At 56.8% G+C, this 19,664-nt stretch overlaps 1 protein-coding gene and 1 long non-coding RNA gene across 2 annotated transcripts in view; both read left to right on the top strand.

Annotated features, from left to right (window-relative positions):
- The first annotated feature begins 495 nt into the window (after positions 1–495).
- Positions 496–2,878, top strand: LOC114807389. The gene is made up of 2 exons (XR_003755476.1): positions 496–737; positions 2,777–2,878. It is a non-coding gene; the product is annotated as an uncharacterized LOC114807389 (long non-coding RNA).
- A 5,714-nt stretch (positions 2,879–8,592) lies between these two features.
- The window catches only part of CTNNA1 (catenin alpha 1), a 114,243-nt gene continuing 103,171 nt past the window's right edge, over positions 8,593–19,664 (top strand). The window contains exon 1 of the mRNA XM_029053079.1: positions 8,593–8,697. The gene's annotated coding sequence lies outside the window, so the exon portion shown is untranslated. The remainder of the gene's footprint in view (positions 8,698–19,664) is intronic.

Here is a 19,664-nt window from a genome sequence, read left to right as displayed (position 1 = left end):
CCTGTCCACTGTGTGACCTTGGGCACTTCTCTGTGCCTCGGTTCCCTCCTCTGTAAAATGGGGTTTGAGACGGTGAGCCCCGTGGGGGACGGGGACTGTGCCCAACCCGATTTGCTTGGACCCACCCCGGTGCCGAGTACAGCGCCCGGCATCTAGTAAGAGCTTAACAAGCACCACATTTCTTTTTCTTCTTCTCATCTGCAAAATGGGGATCCGCTATCTGTTCTCTCTCCTGTTGAGACTTTGAGCCCCTCGTGGCACCTGATTATCTTCTATCTACCCCAGTGCTTAGTACAGTGCTCAGAAGAGATGCAGCGTGACCTCGTGGATAGAGCCCAGGCCTGGGTTCTCATCTCACATACTTGGCTACTTGTTGACAAGTCACTTCACTTCCCTGCGCCTCAGTTCCCTCATCTGTAAAATGGGGATAAAGACCGCGAGCCCCATGGGGGACAGGGACGGCGTCCAACCCGACTGGCTCGTATCCACCCCAGCCCCCGGAATATCGAAGCGCTCAACAGATACCGTTTAAAAAAAAAAAAAGAAAAACAATCGGCGCCTCTCGGAAGGCCCGGGTCCCCAGTCTCCAGCCCGCGTCCCACCGCTCTGGGGCTCTGGTTCCATTTGCTCTTGGCAGACGGCATCTTCCTGCCCGGGAGAGGAAGGAAAAGGCTTTCGCAGGCTCAGGCAAAGGCATCTCAGCCATCGAACCGCTCCCGCAAACGGCGGGGGACGAGGTGAGTGCAAGTGGGTCGGCCGAGGGCCCGTCGGGTTCCCCTTGGACCGTTACGGAAGGGATTAGAAATTGAGGGAGCGGGCCGCCGGCGGGGAAGGAGACGCTCCCGGCGTCGGAGCCAGCGGCCGGCTCTCGAAAGGCAGCCGAGGGCGCCGTGCGATCGGAGAGGGCCCGATCTGCGCGGCGGGCCACGGAGCCCGCGGAGCGGGGGGCCGCGGGGGGCGACGCCCGCCTCTCCCCTCACCCGTGCCAACCGCTGTCGAAGGAAGCCCGAGAAATAGGCAAGGTGCGGGTCCTCTACGTTCCCAGCTCCTTTCCCCCCCCCCCCCTCGATGGCATTAAGCGCTTACTGCGTTCCGGATGCTGTACTCGGCGCTGGGTAGATACAAGGTAATCGCCTAGGGAAGCAGCGTGGCTCAGCGGAGAAGAGCCTGGGCTTCGGAGTCAGAGGTCACGAGTTCGACTCCCGGCTCTGCCGCTTGTCAGCTGTGTGACTGTGGGCGAGTCACTTCTCTGTGCCTCAGTTCCCTCATCTGTAAAACTGTGAGCCTCACGTGGGACGACCTGACGACCCCGTATCTCCCCCAGCGCTTAGAACAGTGCTCTGCACGTAGTAAGCGCTTAACAGATACCAACATTATTAATATTATTATTATTACCTCCCACCTGGCGCTCACCGTTTTAGGCCCCGTTTGACAGATGAGGGACCCGGGGCGCAGAGGAATCGAGCGATGGACCAAGGGCTTGGCGGGGAAGACTTCCCGGGAGCGGTGGATAGAGGCTAGATGGATAGATTTGTCCATTCCCAGCGCTTAGTACAGCGCTCTGCACATAGTAAGCGCTCAGTAAATACTACTGAATGAAAAGACGGGGAAGGGAGAGTCAGGTTAGGAGACGGGGTTCGGGTGGAAAGACGAGGAGTTCCGTCCTGGACGTGTTTGAGGCCAGAGAAGTGAAGTGACTTGCCCTAGGACACACAGCAGGCAAGTGGCGGGGTGGGGATTAACACCCACCACTCTGGGGGCGACTTTGAACCAGACCCACTGGTTCCTTCGTCTCTGCTCTTTCCAGCGGCAGGGTAGTTGGCAGGTGGGGTCCGGGGTCTGGACAGCGCTCTCCTTCCGCTCCGTCCCAGAAGCAGCGCGGCTCAGTGGGAAGAGCCCGGGCTTGGGAGTCAGGGGTCGTGGGTTCGAATCCCGGCTCCGCCCCCGGTCAGCTGGGTGACCGTGGCAAGTCACGACTCGTCTGGGCCTCAGCGACCTCATCTGTAAAAAGGGGGATGAAGCCCGGGAGCCTCCCGCGGGACCGCCTGATGACCCCGTATCTCCCCCAGCGCTCAGAACGGTGCTCTGCACAGAGTAAGCGCTTAACAAATGCCGGCATCGTCAGGTGCCCCGGGACTCTTCCGGAGCGACGTTAGGAGGGGGGGTCTCTCGGCCGCTTCTGGATCGCCGTCGGGCTCTCGAAGCAACGGGCGGAGGTAGGCGGGGCGGTTGGACGATATTCCCCACTCTAATATTCATTTAATTCCGGTCCCGCTGCACCGTACCCGGCCTTATTTTGATAGCCCTCTTCATCGCCGCAAAACTCTGAAAATGCCAGACAGGAAAAAAAGGATCTCTCAAATGTTGAACACACAGAATCGGGTTTCCACAAAAGAGGCCCGCTGATGCCGCTGGGAAAAAACGGAAAAAAGCCCACCAACCGACACAAAAACCCTCCCCTTAAAAGATTTCTCTTTAAGGACGATTCCACCTAGTTGTCACGGTCTTCGGCGATTTTTATTTCCCTTCCCCCGGTCTCATTTTTCAACGTGCATGGGCTCGAAAGGAGGTCATCTGTTTTCGTACGCAAGTCTTCCCTGATATCGCGGGGAGGGCGGGAGGAAAGATCCGCGGAACTGTCCGTCGACAACTCATTTTAAGATCTAAAATTTAGAGTTCAGCGAAGGGGGTTTAACGGAAGAGAGGACGCGGAGAACCCGGAACCGTCTCCGAAAGGCCGAGGGCCGGGCCTCCCTCCCCCCCTCTTATTTCGCAGGTGACCGGAGCAGACGGGACCGGAAGACGAGCCGGGCTGTAAGTCTCACTGCCTGGTGAAATGCAAAGTGTAACGGGCGCAGAAATAAACGGGGCATTCGAACGCGGTCCACCGTGATTTCGCCGGAACGCCAACGCCGATTCGGACAGACACCGGGCCTTTCAGACCCAGCTCCCGAAACGCGGCGGAAAGACGATCGGGCGCTAATCCGCCTCGCGCCGGCGAGCGGATTTTCTGGAGGCCGGAGGGGGACGGAGCCAGGACGGAGGGTGGGAGCGTCTGAGGGAGGAGGAGAGCGGCGGGGGCGGGGGGGGGGGGGGTCCGAAAGGGGAGAGCACGAGATGAAGACACCGAAAGAGACCGAGGGACCACAGAGAAGGAATGAGACGGCAGAAACGGCGACGGAGAAGAAAGGGAAAAGAGGCAGAGTGAAAGAGAGGTTCAGAAAGGGCCTCTCGCTCTCGTTCTCTCTTTCTCTGTCCCCGAAGTGATGATAATGTCGGTATCTGTGACGCGCTTACCAAGTGCAGAGCGCTGTTCTAAGCGCCGGTCATCAGGTGGTCCCACGTGAGGCTCGCGGTCTTCACCCCCATCTGACAGATGAGGGGACTGAGGCCCAGAGGAGTGAAGTGACTCGCCCACGGTCACCCAGCTGCCAAGTGGCAGAGCCGGGATCTGGTTGGCCTGGGGCGTGCACGGCCTCAACAGAAACAGGAGAAACAGTAGCCGATGATAATGTTGGTATTTGCTAAGCGCTTCCTAGGTGCCGGGCACCGTTCTGAGCGCTGGGGGAGATACGGGGTCATCAGGTGGTCCCACGTGAGGCTCCCGGTCTTCATCCCCATTCGACAGATGAGGTAACTGAGGCCCGGAGAAGTGAAGCGACTCGCCCACGGTCACACAGCTGACAGGTGGCAGAGCCGGGATTCGAACGCATGACCTCGGACTCCCGAGCCCGGGCTCTTTCCACCGAGCCACGCTGCTTCTCTGTGGGGATTCAGTCACCGCTGTCCCTCCTCCGTGGACCTGTGGATTTGAGATCTTCCCCGACTCCCACACCGCGGTAAAGCGGGACACGGCTGCTAATTCCGTTTAACTGTTCTCTCTCAAGCGCTTAGCACAACGCTCTGCACCTCGTAAGCGCTCGGTACGATCGACTGATAGTAAGCACTTCTCAAATACCACAGTTCTTATTCATTCGTTCATTGGGTAGTATATTAGAGAAGCAGCGCGGCGCAGTGGAAAAGAGCCCGGGCTGGGGAGTCGGGGGTCATGGGTTCGAGTCCCGGCCCCGCCACTTGTCAGCTGGGTGACCGGGGGCGAGTCGCTTCACTTCTCTGGGCCTCAGTGACCTCATCTGTAAGACGGGGATGAAGGCCGTGAGCCCCACGGGGGACAACCTGATGACCCTGTATCTCCCCCCAGCGCTCAGAACAGCGCTTGGGCACATAGTAAGCGCTTAACCAATACCGACATTATTATTATCACTTTGGGCAAGCCCCTTCGCTTCTCGGGGCCTCAGCGACCTCATCTGGAAAACGGGGACGAAGCCTGCGAGCCCCACGGGGGGGACCACCCGACGCCCCCGGCGCTTAGAACGGTGCTCGGCACAGAGTAAGCGCTTCACAAGTACCACCACGATTATTAAACACGATAGGATGATTGATTCTTAATAATGAGGAGATAGGATCGCTGGCTATCGGGATCCCAGCTCTGCCGCCCGTCAGCCGTGAGACCGGGGGCAAGTCGCTTCACTTCTCGGGGCCTCGGCGACCTCATCTGGAAAATGGGGACGAAGACTGGGAGCCTCACGGGGGACCGCCGCATGACCCTGGATCTCCCCCAGCGCTCGGAACAGCGCTCCGCACGTAGTGAGCGCTTCGCAGATACCAACATTGCTGTTATTCTCTGGGCCTCAGTTCCCTCATCTGTCAAATGGGGATGAAGCCCGGGAGCCTCACGCGGGACCACCCGATCACCCCGGATCTGCCCCGGCGCTTAGAACGGTGCTCTGCACATAGTCGGCGCTTCACGGGTACCAACATGATCATTAAGAAATCCCACCGTGGTTATTAAACACGACATGATTCTCAATAATATTTATTGCCGCTCATCGCTGTCGTTCTTGTCCGGCCGTCTCCCCCGACTCGACCGGGCGCCCGTCAAAGGGCAGGGACCGTCTCTATCTGTTACCGGTTCGTCCGTTCCAAGCGCTAATTCGTTCAGTAGTATTTACTGAGCGCTTACTATGCGCAGAGCACCGTACTAAGCGCTTGGAATGAACAAGTCGGCAACGGTTCCAAGCGCTCAGTACGGTGCTCTGCACACAGCGAGCCCGGATCTGCCACTTGTCAGCTGTGTGACTGGGGTTCTCTGTGCCTCGGTGGCCTCGTCTGTAAAATGGGGATCAACTCAGAGCCTCCCGTGGGACAACCTGATGACCCCGTATCTCCCCCAGCGCTTAGAACAGCGCTCTGCACAGGGTAAGCGCCGAACAAATCCCAACGTTATGATAGTCAGCGCTCAATAAATACTACTGAATGAATGAATAATAATGAACTACGATGGATGGTTATTGGGATTACTAATGAGGGACACGGAGGAGGGGCGTCTCCCTGGGCCTCGGTCTCCCGGGCAACAGGCCCCAAAGGCCTCTGGGAGATTCACCTGGGCCCGACCTTGGATGATCCGGGTATCTATCACCCCCCCCCCCCCCCGGGGGTGGGGGGCAGTTTGGAGACTGGAGGGGCCGGGGGGGGGGAGGGCAGGAAGGTGGCCGGAAGGGCTACAATGGGTTGGGGGAGGTTCGTTCATTAATTAATTCATTCATTCATTCATTCAATAGTATTTAATAATAATGTCGGTATCTGTTAAGCGCTTACTATGTGCAGAGCACTGTTCTAAGCGCCGGGGGAGAGACGGGGGCATCCGAAGCGCCTGCTAAATCTCTACTGTCCGCAGCTCAGCACCAAATAGACCCCTTAAATGGACTGATTCATTCAGTAGTATTTCATAATAACGTTGGTATCTGTTAAGCGCTTACTATGTGCAGAGCACCGTTCTAAGCGCTGGGGGAGAGACAGGCAAAGCGCCTGCTAAATCCCTATTGTCCGCAGCTCAGCACCAAATAGACACCTTAAATGGACTGATTCATTCATTCAGTAGAATTTAACGATAATGTCGGTATCTGTTAAGCGCTTACTGTGTGCAGAGCACTGTTCTAAGCGCCGGGGGAGAGACGGGGGCATCCGAAGCGCCTGCTAAATCTCTACTGTCCGCGGCTCAGCACCAAATAGACACCTTAAATTGACTCATTCATTCATTCAGTAGTATCTATTGAGCGCTTACTCTGTGCAGAGCACTGTACTGAGCGCTTGGAATGGACAAGTCGGCAACAGATAGAGACCGTCCCTGCCCGTTGACGGGCTCACGGTCTGATCGGGGGAGAGAGACAGAAACGATAGCGGTAAATCGTTTCTATCGTTATTGCTAAACGTTAAATCGTTATCGCTTTCGTCCGTCCGTCTCCCCCGATCAGACCGTAAGCCCGTCGACGGGCAGGGACTGTCTCCGTTACCGATTTGTCCATTCCAAGCGCTCAGTACAGTGCTCTGCACAGAGTAAGCGCTCAAGAGATACTATTGAATGGATGAATAAATAGAATCAAGGGGAAGGACAGGTCATTGAAACAATAGCAATGAACAGAATCAGGGGGATGGACGTCTCCTAGCTCAAGCGCTTAGTACAGTGCTCTGCACAGAGTAAGCGCTCAATAAATACTATTGAATGAATCTCATAGAGAAGCAGCGTGGCTCAGGGGAAAGAACCTGGGCTTCAGAGTCAGAGGTCACGGGTTCGACCCCCGGCTCTGCCGCTTGTCAGCTGGGTGACTGTGGGCGAGTCACTTCACTTCTCTGGGCCTCAGTTCCCTCGTCTGTAAAATGGGGATTTAACCTGATGACCCTGTGTCTCCCTCAGCGCTTACGACAGTGCTCTGCACATAGGAAGCGCTTCACAAATACCAACATTATTAGAGAAGCAGAGTGGCGCCGTGGAAAGAGCACGGGCTTCGGAGTCAGGGCTCGTGAGTTCGAATCCCAGCTCTGCCACTTGTCAGCTGGGTGACTGTGGGCGAGTCACTTCACTTCTCCGGGCCTCAGTTCCCTCATCTGTAAAATGGGGATTAAGACTGTGAGCCCCACGTGGGACAACCTGATTCCCCTGTGTCTACCCCAGCGCTTAGAACAGTGCTCTGCACCTAGTAAGCGCTTAACAAATACCAACATTATTATTATTATTATTATTCTCGGTGCCTCAGTGACCTCATCTGGAAAATGGGGATGAAGACTGTGAGCCCCAGGTGGGACATCCTGATTCCCCTGTGTCTCCCCCAGCGCTTAGAAGAGTGCTCGGCACATAGTAAGCGCTTAACAAATACCAGCGTTATTTATTATTACCCCAGCGCTTGGAACAGTGCTCGGCACATAGTAAGCGCTTAACAAATGCCAACATTATTTATACTGTTAAATGGGGTAGAAACAGGGGAATCAGGTCGTCCCACGTGGGGCTCACAGTCTTCATCCCCATTTTCCAGATGAGGTAACTGAGGCCCAGAGAAGTGAAGCAACTTGCCCACAGTCACACAGCTGACAAGTGGCAGAGCAGGGATTTGAACCCATGACCTATGACTCCAAAGCCCGTTCTCTTTCCACTGTTATTACCCCAGCGCTTAGAAGAGCGCTCGGCACATAGTAAGCGCTTAACAAATACCAACATTATTTATGATTCCCCCAGCGCTTAGAAGAGTGCTGGGCACATAGTAAGCGCTTAACAAATACCAGCATTTATTTATGATTCCCCCAGCGCTTAGAAGAGTGCTGGGCACATAGTAAGCGCTTAACAAATACCAGCATTTATTTATGATTCCCCCAGCGCTTAGAAGAGTGCTGGGCACATAGTAAGCGCTTAACAAATACCGTTATTATTATTATTTTCACCCCCCCATTCACCTCTCCTCAGCTAAACCCTCTTCCCCCCCTTTTTCCCCTCTCCCGTCCACCCCCCTCAGCACTGTCCTCGTCCGCTCAACTGTCTCTCTCTTCATCGCCCCATTTATGCGATGTCCATCACCCTGCTTCTATTTATTTGCCAATTGTTTTTATGAGACGTTCCTCCCCTCGACTCTCTTTAATAATAACGATTTTGGTATCTGTTAAGCGCTTCCTAGGTGCCGAGCACCGTCCTAAGCGCTGGGGTAGACACAGGGGAATCAGGATGTCCCACGTGGGGCTCCCAGTCTTCATCCCCCTTTTCCAGATGAGGGCACCGAGGGGTGAAGTGACTCGCCCACAGTCCCACAGCCGACCCGGGGCCCGAGGCGGGATTCGAACCCGTGACCTCTGGCTCCAAAGCCCGGGGCTCTTTCCACCGAGCCACGCTGCTTCCCGTCCGCCCGCCCAAGGGCAGGGACCGCCTCTCTCCGTGCGCCGGTCTGGCCAGTCCAGGCGCTCAGTCCAGTGCTCTGCACGTAGTAAGCGCTCAATGAATACGAATGAATGAATGGATGGGGGGGGGGAGGAGCGGAAAGAGAAGGGAAGAGCGGCCGGGTGGGGCTCAGGCGGCGGGGGGAGGTGCCGGGAAGAGCGGCCGGGTGGGGCCGCGGCCCGGGGGGAGGTGCCGGGAAGAGCGGCCCATTTCCTCGGGCGGAGTCGGGTCAGAGAGACAAAGGGCGGCCCGGGAGCGGCAGGAAGAAGAAGAAGAAGAAGAGAAGGAAAAAAAAAAGAAGGAGCGGAGAAGGGAAAAGAAGAAGGAGAAAGAAGCAGCAAAGGAGAAGCAGCAGAAGGAGGCAGAAGAAGACCAGGAGGAGAGGAGGCAGCAGGGGCCTCGGCTTGGTGCTCCCCACCCCTCCCGCTTCCCCGCAGGTAACTTTTCCCCTTCAGAAACTTAGTGGGGGCCTGGAGAGGGGGGTCTCCCCGCCTCGGGGGTCCCCCTCCTCGCCGTCCCGGGGACCCCCCCCCCCCGGTCGGGGCAGGACCGGCCCCAGCTGGAAGAGCTGGAAGTTGGAGGGAGCGGCGGGAGGGGGAGCGCGGCCGGGAACAGCCGCCCGGTGCGCAGGCGCGCCCGGGCCTCGCCAAACTTTCTCCCCAACTCCTCGCACTCGCTCGGGCCTCTCTCATAATTACAACGGGAGCGTTTGCTCTAAACGCGCTTCCCAGCGCTGGGGTAGGCGGGGGGGGCATCAGATGGGGGGGGGGATCTCGTTTCGAATCCCCTTTTTTTGCAGATGAGGTCACTGCCGAGCCCTTACTCGGTGCAGAGCCCCGTTCTGAGCGCTGGGGTAGGCAGAGGGGCATCCGGTTGGCCCCACGGAGGGGGCTCAGGTTTTTAATTCCCGTTTTTAATGATGTTGGTATTTGTTAAGCGCTTACTCAGTGCCGAGGACTGTACTAAGCGCTGGGGGAGATACAGGGGCAGCGGGTCGTCCCCCGTGAGGCTCCCAGTTAATCCCCGTTTTCCAGATGAGGTCACTGAGGCCCAGAGAAGTGAAGTGACTCGCCCACCGTCCCCCAGCTGCCAGGTGGCAGAGCCGGGATTCGAACCCATGACCTCTGACTCCCAAGCCCGGGCTCTTTCCACTGAGCCTCACTGCAGCCGTCGGCGCTGCTGAGCACTTACTAGGTCACAGCGCTCTTCTAAGCGCCGGGGTAGGTCATCAGACTGTCCCACGGGGACGATCCCCATTTTTACAGATGAGGTCACTGAGGCCCAGAGAAGGTGAGTGACTTGCCCGGGGTCACACAGCAGCCGAGTGGCGGAGTCAGGAGGAGAACCCACCGCCTCTGACGCCCAAGCCCGGCCTCGGAGCCCCGCTGCTTCTCTTCCAGTGGCATCAAGCGCTCGCTGCGTCCCGGGAACGGCAGTGACTGTGGCATTTGCTGAGCGCTTCCCGGCCGTCCGTTCTAGTCGTATGTACCGAGCGCCTGCTCCGCGCCGAGCGGCCTGGGTTCCGATCCCGACTCCGCCGCCCGTCTGCTGGGTGACCTCGGGCGAGCCGCTTGGCTTCTCCGGGCCTCAGCCACCTCATCTGGAAAATGGGGATTCAGGTGGTGGGCCCCGCGTGCGACAGCCTCCGCCCCGGCGCTTGGAACAGTGCCCTGCGCCTAGTGAGCGCTCGCCAGACGCCATAATTAGTATTATCAAGTGCCTGGAAAGTACAGTTCAGCAGTAAAGAGGGCCGGTCCCTGCCCGCAACGGGTTTACAGTCTAGGGGAGCGGAGCCATCGAAAGTAAACAGGCGTCAGTATAAATAGAACTATAGATATTTACGTACGTATATGAATGCGTAGTCTGGGACGGGCGGGGGAAAGGGCAAAGGGGGCAAGTGGAGGTGACGCGGAAGGGAGCTGAGGAAAGGGCCGGTTAGTCTGGGAAGGCCGCACCTATACTATTATTAAAAGTATTTACTGAGCGCTTACCGTGTGCAAAACACTATGCTGAGCGTTCGGGAGAGTGCAGTAGAACATCCCGTTCCCTGCCCGTGACGAGCTCACGGTCTAGGGAGGAAGAGAAGGACGGTAATATAAATAAATAGATAAATTACAGGTCCATACAAGGGTAGCGAGCGCTGGGGTACATTTAGGATCATCCGTTTTTTAAACTTACTGGCGAAGCGCTCACTACGTGCCGGGCACCGTTCTAAGCGCTGGGGTAGAAACGAGGTGATCCGGTTGGACACGGTCCCTCTCCCGCCCGGGGCTCACGCTCTTGGTCCCCATTTTCCAGATGAGGGAAGCGAGGCCCCGCGAAGGGAAGCGATTCGCCCGAGGTCCCACGGCAGGCAGGGGGAGGAGGCGGCATTAGAACCCAGGCCCCACCGACCCAAGCCACGGCTTCTTTCCACTTGGACGAGCCGCTCCCCTTCAAGAGGCGAATTCGAAATCCCCGCCTGGAACCCCCTCGAGGCAGTCGACTCTTCGTGGGCGGGGGATACGTCTGTCTGTTGTTCTGCCCCACCCCCGAGCGCTTAGTACAGTGCCCTGTCAGCGCTCAGTAAATAGGACGGAACGTCCGAATGAGGGTGTGTGGCCGGCAGGGCGGGGCTGGTTGGGTTGTGGTCGGAAACCTCCCGTCGGGAGGGGTTTTATTTTTTAATGGCATTAGGTTAAGCGTTTACTCTGCGTCAGGCACTGTACTAGACACTGGTCTAGATAGGAGATGAGGTTGGGCCCAGCTCACGGTCTTAATCTCTGGTTTACAGATGAGGCAGTTGAGTCATAGGGAAGTTAAGTGAGTTGTCCGAGGTCGCACCGCGGGTCGGGGGCAGAGGTGGGATCGGAACCCAGGCCGGGCTCTTGCCGCTAGTCAGCCGGACCTTTTGAGCGCTTACCGTGCGCGAAGCGCTGCGCTAGGCCCCCTCCTTGGATCGCAGACGCCTCCTTGACCACTCTGCGGCCTGCCGGAGGGGGATGTGGTGCCGTCGCCCTTCCCGAGCGCTTAGTACACTCCTCCGCACCCAGCAAGCGCGCAATAATAATAATGTCGGTATCTGTGAAGCGCTTCCTATGCGCAGAGCGCCGTTCTAAGCGCCGGGGGCGATACGGGGTCATCAGGTGGTTCGCGGTCTTCACCCCCGTTTTCCAGATGAGGTCACCGAGGCCCCGAGGAGCGAAGTGACTTGGCCGCGGTCACCCGGCTGCCGAGTGGCAGAGGCGGGATTCGAACCCGGGACCTCTGAAATGCGATTGAATTGAGCGTACCCTGTAGCTTCGTCATTTTAGACCCAACGCCCAAATTGGCAACTTGGCTTCTCCGCGGTGGCCTTTCTGGGTCCCGAGCGGCCGCGCTCGGGGGTGGAAGGAAGTGGAGCCCAGCCTGACCGGGGACGGGCGTCTCGGACTTCAGCTCAGGAGAACCGCACTTCACTTCTCTGGGCCTCAGTTCCCTCATCTGTAAAACGGGGATGAAGACTGTGAGCCTCACGTGGGACAACCCGATGAGCCTGCGTCTCCCCCGGCGCTTAAAACAGTGCTCTGCACACAGTAAGCGTTTAACAGATACCAACCTTATTATTATTATCATCAGCGGATTGTCATTTCGGTGAGGCCGAGTTTCCGTGCGCGAGCGTCAAGTTGCCGTCTCCTCCGACCGGGAAGGCGGCGTGAGGAGCGGAGAGATGGGGGAGAATTCCCAGCCGTCCTTTCCAGCTTCTGGAAAAGAGCGTTTCCTGATTTTTTTTTTTTTCGGCTGCGGGGGGAACGTCGTGTCTGGATACCTTTTTCTGCCGCGGGGGGATCGTCGCGTTTGGCTGAAACCGAAGCCGAGCGTTGCTGGATTAGTGTTTTATGAGGGTCAGAGTCATTTCTGTCGTTATCGAGTCCGGGGGTGGAGTGGCCTGCGATTGACGCCTCATTCGTTCATTCGGTAGTATTTATCGAGCGCTTACTATGGGCAGAGCACTGTACTAAGCGCTGGGGATGTGCAAATCTCAACACGTGACCGCACGGAATTATTTGTCCGCTCACCTTCGTTCCGTTCCGAAAATACCCAGTTCGGGAACAGCCAGGTGACTCTACGTTAGAGAGTTGCTTCTGTATCTTCTGGGACCAAGTCGTCAACCTGCTGCTGGGAAAGACCGAGCTTGTTTGGTTAAACAAAAATCTTTATTTTACAAAATTAAAAGCATAAATAATACCCGTGCAGTCCTGCTGGACGTGTCTTTGTCTTCAAGGTCACTTCCTAGAAAAGTGGGCGTCAGGGTGCGCACAGGCCAGATTATCACTCTCTCTTTTTTTATTTTTTAAATGGATCCGTTAGACGTTTATTCCGTGCCTGACACTGTTCTAAGCGTTGAGGTGGATTCGGGATAAGAGGTTTGGGCCAAGTCCCTCTCCCACCTGCCAGGCTCAATCCCCATTTTATAGAGGAGGGAACCGAGGCACAGGAAAGGGACTTGTCCAAGTAATCAGGGGCTTATTATTATTACTACAAAGTCATAATATTGCTAGAAGTAATGATCATTACTGATATTGCCGATTAGGAAAAGAGCTAGATAATCAGGGGACCCGCTAAGCGCTTATGATGTGCCAACCACTGTTCTCGGCAAAGGGGTAGATAGAGAAGCAGCGTGGCTCAGTGGAAAGAGCCCGGGCCTGGGAGTCGGAGGTCGTGGGTTCTAATCACCGCTCCGCCCCCTGTCGGCCGGGTGGCTTTGGGCGGGTCACTGCTCTAGGCCTCAGGGAGCTCATCTGGAAAATGGGGATGAAGCCCGGGAGCCCCACGGGGGACGACCCGCTGACCTTGTTGGCTGCTGAAGTGTACTTTCCAAGCGTTCGGCGTTCATTCAGCCGTACGTATTGGGCGCTTACTGGGTGCAGAGCACTGTGCCCAGCGCCCGCAACGTGCAGTTGGGAACGTACAGTGCTCTGCCCACGGTAAGCGCTCGGTAAATGCCGACCTCTTTCCCTAGGCCACGCCGCTTCTAGTTTTCAGACACTGAACTTCGGGTGACACAGATAAAACTCCAATTTTCTTTAGATCTGAGGGGCAACTTCCAAGTGAACACAATAATAATAATAATGTCGGTATTTGTTTAAGCGCTTACTACGTGCAGAGCGCTGTTCTAAGCGCTGGGGGAGATACAGGGTCATGGGGTGGTCCCACGTGACGCTCCCAGTCTTCATCCCCATTTTCCAGTTGAGGGCACTGAGGCCCAGAGAAGTGAAGTGACTCTCCCAGTCACACAGCCGCCAAGTGGCGGAGCCGGGATTCGAACCCGTGACCTCCGACTCCCAAGCCCGGGTTCTTTCCACCGAGCCACGCGGTGCCTTCCCAGCCTCCGTAGCCGGGTGTTCTCAAAAGCGAAACCGGTGATATCCGCTCTTAAATATCGAGTTGTTGAGCGATCGTTCCACTGAGGCAAATGGGAAAAGCCTGTGTGTGGTTCGAGCTCTTTCTTGGCTCCACATTTTTCCATCGGCGCTTTCGTTTTCCAGCCAACCGTTTTCCTCCTTCGCCTGCGACCGTCAGAGGTTCCGTCCATTTAAAGGTTCCGCGTCCGGAACCGACGCGGGAGCAAAACCCAGAAGCAGCGTCGATTAATCTTTAAAAATGAGATGGGAGGAACTAAGGAGATACACGTGGTGTGGAGAAAAATTGCCGTGATTTAACGGTGGAGGGGGACGGGGCGGGGGTTGTCATTTGCAGACTTGGCAAGTTCATCACGAGGAAAATCCGAAAGGGACCGGTTTGGTGTGTTTTTTTTTTTTTTTTGGCGGAGGCTCGTTTTTAAATCGGAAGTTTAAAAAAATGAGTACCTCAGGAAGCTTTAATGTGAAAGATCGGAATTCATGAACACTGGATGAAGCTCCCACAGTCAGATGCGATCCGTCCACCCGTCGGCTCCAGAAACTAAAGCTAATCTGGAGAACCGCGGGAGAGGGAGAAGCGGGGTCGGGGGAGACAGAATCAATATGAGAATTTTCTAGCTTCGGTTCCAGTGATTTTCAAGGGCCGCGGTCTCGTTTTAGACCTTGGGAGAGGTTGGGAGGGAAGTAAAAAGACTGGATTTAAAGGAGTGTCACATTCCTGGCTTCCGTGACCTGGGGCGGAGCAGCGCGGCTCAGCGGAAAGAGCCCGGGCTTGGGAGGCGGAGGTCACCGATTCGAATCCCGGCTCCGCCCCTTGGCAGCTGGGTGACTGTGGGCGAGTCACTTCACTTCTCTGGGCCTCAGTTCCCTCACCTGTATAAGGGGGATGAAGACTGGGAGCCCCACGTGGGACAACGGCATGACCCTGTATCTCCCCCAGCGCTTAGAGCGGTGCCCCGCGCGTAGTAAGCACTTAGCAATCCCAGCATTATTATCCTTATTAACTGTTCCTTAAAATGGGATCGGCATTACGAATCGCAAGCTGGAGGCGAACCGGGAGAAGCCCCACGTCTGCCCAGAATATCGTCCCTTCTGATTTTCACATGGATTCCCGAGCCGTGAAAATATTGAATCGAATTCCCGAGGTGAGAGTTCCGCACCCGACTCTCCTGTCTCCGGAGCGTTGAGAGCCAAATCCATTTCGGAGGCCCAGACGCCCGCCGGAGAGGGAGACGACGGGGGGCCGCGGAAGAGGGGCTCTCGGGAGCCCGTCCCCGGTGGGTGGGTCGCGTCGGCTACCGTGGGGCATCTCTCCGCCTCCCGCGGGCGGCGGGGCGCGGCGGGCACGGCCAGGGAGTCGGAAGGAACTGGGTTCTGATGCCCGCTCCGCACCCCCCGTCTGCTGCGCGACCCTGGGCCGCTCGCTTAACCTCTCTGAGTCTCGGGTCCCTCGTCCGTAAAGCGGGGATTAAAAACGGCGAGCCCCGTGTGGGACGGGGACCGGGCCCCATTCTCCCGGATCTGCCCCGGTGCTTGGAGCGCGGGGCCTGGCACGGCCGCTTAACAGATAGCGTCGTCACTGTCGTCACCGCAGGTCCCCGGAGCGGACTCGTCGCCTCGCGTGGGGCCGCCTCCCTTCCCCGCCGCCTGGTCGGATCCTCAAGGGCCGGGAGCACGCCCGGCAGCGCGGTCGTCTCTCTTCCAGGCGCCTAGTACGGTGCTCTGCGCTCGGCGCGCCGTAATAATAACGGTGATTGTCAAGCTCTTACTAGGCGCCGAGCACCGTTCTGAGCCTAATGAGGTCGGACACAGTCCCTGTCTCGCCTGGGCTCCCAGTCTAAAAGTAGGAGGGAGTGGGATTTAATCCCATCTTGCCCGACGGGGTCGCTGAGGCCCAGAGAAGTGAAGGGACCTGCCCGGGGTCACACGGCGGCTCCGCGGCACCGCCGGGATTCGAATCCAGGTCCTCTGACTCGAACTACGCCAGGCCCCTCCCCCAGAGAAGCGGTTCGGCTCGGCGGAAAGAGCCCGGGCCGGGGAGTCAGAGGTCGTGGGTTCTAATCCCTTCTCGTCGCTTCACTTCTCTGGGCCTCAGTGACCTCATCTGGAAAACGGGGGTGAAGACGGGGAGCCCCACGGGGGACCACCCGATCGCCTTGTCTTCCCCCCCCCAGCGCTTAGAACAGTGCTTTGCACATAGCCGGCGCTTAACAGATCCTGTTATTATTAAAAAGCCACAAAATGGATGGCGTCAGAGTGGAGCAGTGAAAAGAGCCCGGGCCTGGGAGTCAGAGGTCATGGGTTCGAATCCCGGCTTTGCCCCTCGGCAGCTGGGTGACTGTGGGCGAGTCACTTCGCTTCTCTGGGCCTCAGCGACCTCATCTGGAAAATGGGGATGGAGACTGAGCCTCGCGGGGGACCCCCCCCGACGCCCCCGTGTCTCCCCCAGCGCTTAGAACGGTGCTCTGCGCATAGCGAGCGCTTAACAGATACCACCTTTATTATTTACCTATCTCTCAGGACACTTGTTAAAGACCGGAGATGGCCGTGGATTTGTTTTCTTTCCCCCCGACCGATGGCTTCCCCTATTTTTCTGAGATTCCTCTCGGGGGATCCGACCCGTCCCTCCATCCGTCCCAATCCCGGTCTGATCCCCAGGCTGGTGCGTTGGAGAGTTTCGGGAGTAATCGTAGCCTCGCAAGACTTTTATTTCTTTATTTTTTCACCAGCCTGTCCTCCCCCACAAAGAGCTGTCCGGATAAGATCCGCAATCACTTCTAATTGCTGTTTTTCCTCCCTCCTCCAGCGGCTATTTGCGAGGTCTTCGGCAGAATACATTTTTCAACATCTCCCGAAGCCGTCTTCGGAAAAATTATCCTTTTGTGCCTCGCTCATCAATTCGGAGGCTTGATTGCAAGCCAGACTTAGCCGGGGTTGTTCGTGGCACAACATCCTGAAAAGTAAACTCGATTCTGGATTAAAACTCCCCCCCCCCCCCCCCCCCCAGCCCCGCCAGAGGCGTCCGGAAAGTGCTTAGCCCGTAGTAGTTTAGGGGAAGAGCGGCGGCTCGGTGGAAAGAGCCCGGGCTGGGGAGGCAGAGGTCGTGGGTTCTGATCCCGGCTCCGCCACTCGTCCGTTCATTCGATAGCGTTTATCGAGCGCTTACTATGTGCAGAGCACTGTACTAAGCGCCCTCGGCAGCAGATAGAGATAATCCCTGCCCAACGACGGTCTAATCCGGGGAGACGGACGGCAGCTGTGCGACTTGGGCCAAGTCACTTCCCTTCCCTGCGCCTCAGTGACCTCATCTGTAAACGGCGATTGAAAGTGTGAACCCCACGTGGGACGACCCGATTACCCCGTATCTACCCCAGCGCCTAGAACGGTGCTTGGCACATAGTAAGGGCTTAACAGATACCCAAATAATGATTATTTTACGGCAGGCGCTCAGTAAATACCATCGCTTGTGCGTTCACACAGGCTGAGGCTCCCTGAATCCAGATCCAGCTTGGACTGATGGAAAGAGCACCGGCCTGGGAGTCGTGTTTTTCCCCCCCTCATTTTGAAGCCCTGGAGGAAAAGCGTGGCTTAGCGGAAGGAGCCCGGGCTTGGGAGTCAGAGGACCCGGGTTCTAATCCCGGCTCTGCCGCTTGTCTGCTGTGTGACCTTGGGCAAGTCGCTTAACTTCTCTGTGCTTCAGTTCCCCCATCTGTACAATGGGGATGAAGACTGTGAGCCCCGCGTGGGGCAACCCGATGACCTTGTATCCACCCCGGCACGTAGTAAGCGCTGAATAAATACCATTATTATTATTATAATGAAATCTGAGTAGGTGGGCGTCCAAAATGTGCCACGCTGCCGACGCGTTTTGTTTCCGGTGCTGGATTTCGGCCCTGGGCACGGCGTCGAGGTGTCCAACGGTCCGCTCTCGAGCCAGCCAGGGTCGCTTATCGGGGCGAGGGGGGATCTTGCACCATCCCAGCTTCCGCTTTGCTCGGCTTCAGTCGCTCGGTCGTGCTGATTGAGCGCTTCCTGTCTCTGGCGCGCTGTACTAGACGCTCGGGACAGTGCAACGGAACAATATAGCAGACGCTTCCTTAGCGTGTCGCACGCTACTAGTTCACATCCGCAACCGCTAAGCTCGTTTTCAGCTTGCGGCCTGAAGCGTGCAGCAGATCTACCCTATAAAATAAGCGTTTAACGTTGCTCTTACCCTGGAGTACTTAAACGTTCATTATTTCCCTTTTTTTTTTCTTTCTCCGCCGATATCGAGGCTTTTTTTTCCTCCCCCCTTCCCCACCCCCAAGCCCCAATCCTAATGAAGCTTGAAATTAACATGCATTTCTATTTACTTGTTGATGGACTGCCATTTATCAGGAGAAGTACACAATGAGGATTTAATTTGTGTTTATTCGGTAGCGTCAGGAAGCCTCTCTCTACCCAGCCTCTAAGTAGTAAATACAGTCGGGAAGGAAACTTTCCTCGTACCCTGAATGCCAGTAATGAATATTTAATTATGCAGCACCGAGGGTGCGTTCGGGGTTGACGTGACTCCCGGTTCCCCTTGGAAGGTCTCTCTTCCCGCGGGTGAACGGGATGACGGCCTACGGGGAAAGGACCCGAAATCCAGCCGTGATGTTTCGCGGACTTCCTCAACTCCAAGGCGTTCCCGTTTTGAGCGGGAATACGTCGTTCGTCTTTGGGGGTTTCAGGTCTGTTGCTCCTCCCGGTCACGTGACCCTGTATCTCCCCCAGCGCTTAGGACAGTGCTCTGCACATAGTAAGCGCTTAACAAATACCAACATTATCATCGTGCTTTGCGTTTACGGAGGCTCCGCCTGGGAGAATCCTAGATGGAGAAGGGTCGGTCTCCCACCAGCCCCTCGGAGTAGCTTAAATGATGTTTAATTTTTCTTCCCAGCCCCTGGGCCTTTGAGAGAGTCGGAGGCGTCGTCTCTGGGGCTCGTTGACCCTGCCCCTCTATTGGAGTCTCTTAGTAGGGCGCTCTGCGCATAGTAAGCGCTCGGTAAATACGATGGAATGAATGAATGGGTCCCTGCCTGGGCCCAGGTGGCATTTCTCTCTTTTCATTTTCTTCTGCCACCGTCTTCAGACAGTGAACCCGTCGCTGGGCAGGGATTGTCTCTCTCTGTTGCCGAATTGTACATTCCAAGCGCTTAGTATAGCACTCCGCACCCAGTTAGCGCTCAATAAATACGGTTGAATGAACGAATGAATCTTAGGGTCAAGAAGAAGCAGAGCGGCCTAGTGGATAGAGCCCGGGCCTGGACGTCAGAAGGACCAGGGGGTCCTCATCCTTACTCCGCCACTTGTCTGCCGTGTGACCTCGGCCAAGTCACTTCACTCTTCTGGGCCTCGGTTCCCTCAGCTGTAAAATGGGGAGTAAAACTGCGAGCCCCACGTGGGACATCATAGTAATAATGATGGTATCTGTTAAGCGCTTACCATGTGCCAAGCACTGTTCTAAATCCTGATGATCAGGTGGTCCCTCGTGGGGCTCCCGGTCTCCGTCCCCATTGTCCAGATGAGGTCACTGAGGCCCAGAGAAGTGAAGCGACTGGCCCAAGGTCACCCAGCTGACAGGTGGCGGAGCCGGGATTAAAACCCACGACCTCTGACTCCCAAGCCCGGGCGCTTTCCACCGAGCCACGCCGCTTCTCCGTGGACCGTGTCCAACCCGATTACCTTGTATCCACCCCAGCGCTTAGTACAGTGCCTGGCACGTAGTGAGCACTGAACAGATGCCCTTTAAAAGGGAAACAGAACTCGAGAACGGGCTCACCTTTCCCCAGCCTCGGCGAGCCGAGGCCCGTTGAGAACGAGGCTCCTGGGCGACTTGATTTTCCCAGTGGGGCCGCGTCCGGGGCGAGTCCGACTCCGGACGAGCTTGGAAAGGTTCCCGAGGTGCCCGTCGCTCGGCAGGCGTCCCTTCCTGAAAAGCCGAGGAGTCTCTGTGGCCAGATGGAATGTGGGCTGGAGCACTTTGGGAGGGAAATGCTAGG

This window comes from Ornithorhynchus anatinus, chromosome X2, assembly GCF_004115215.2.
Source record: "Ornithorhynchus anatinus isolate Pmale09 chromosome X2, mOrnAna1.pri.v4, whole genome shotgun sequence".
NCBI classification, from domain to species: domain Eukaryota; kingdom Metazoa; phylum Chordata; class Mammalia; order Monotremata; family Ornithorhynchidae; genus Ornithorhynchus; species Ornithorhynchus anatinus.
Note: the sequence above shows the minus strand (reverse complement) of the source record. Positions and strands in the feature narration are given on the sequence as shown.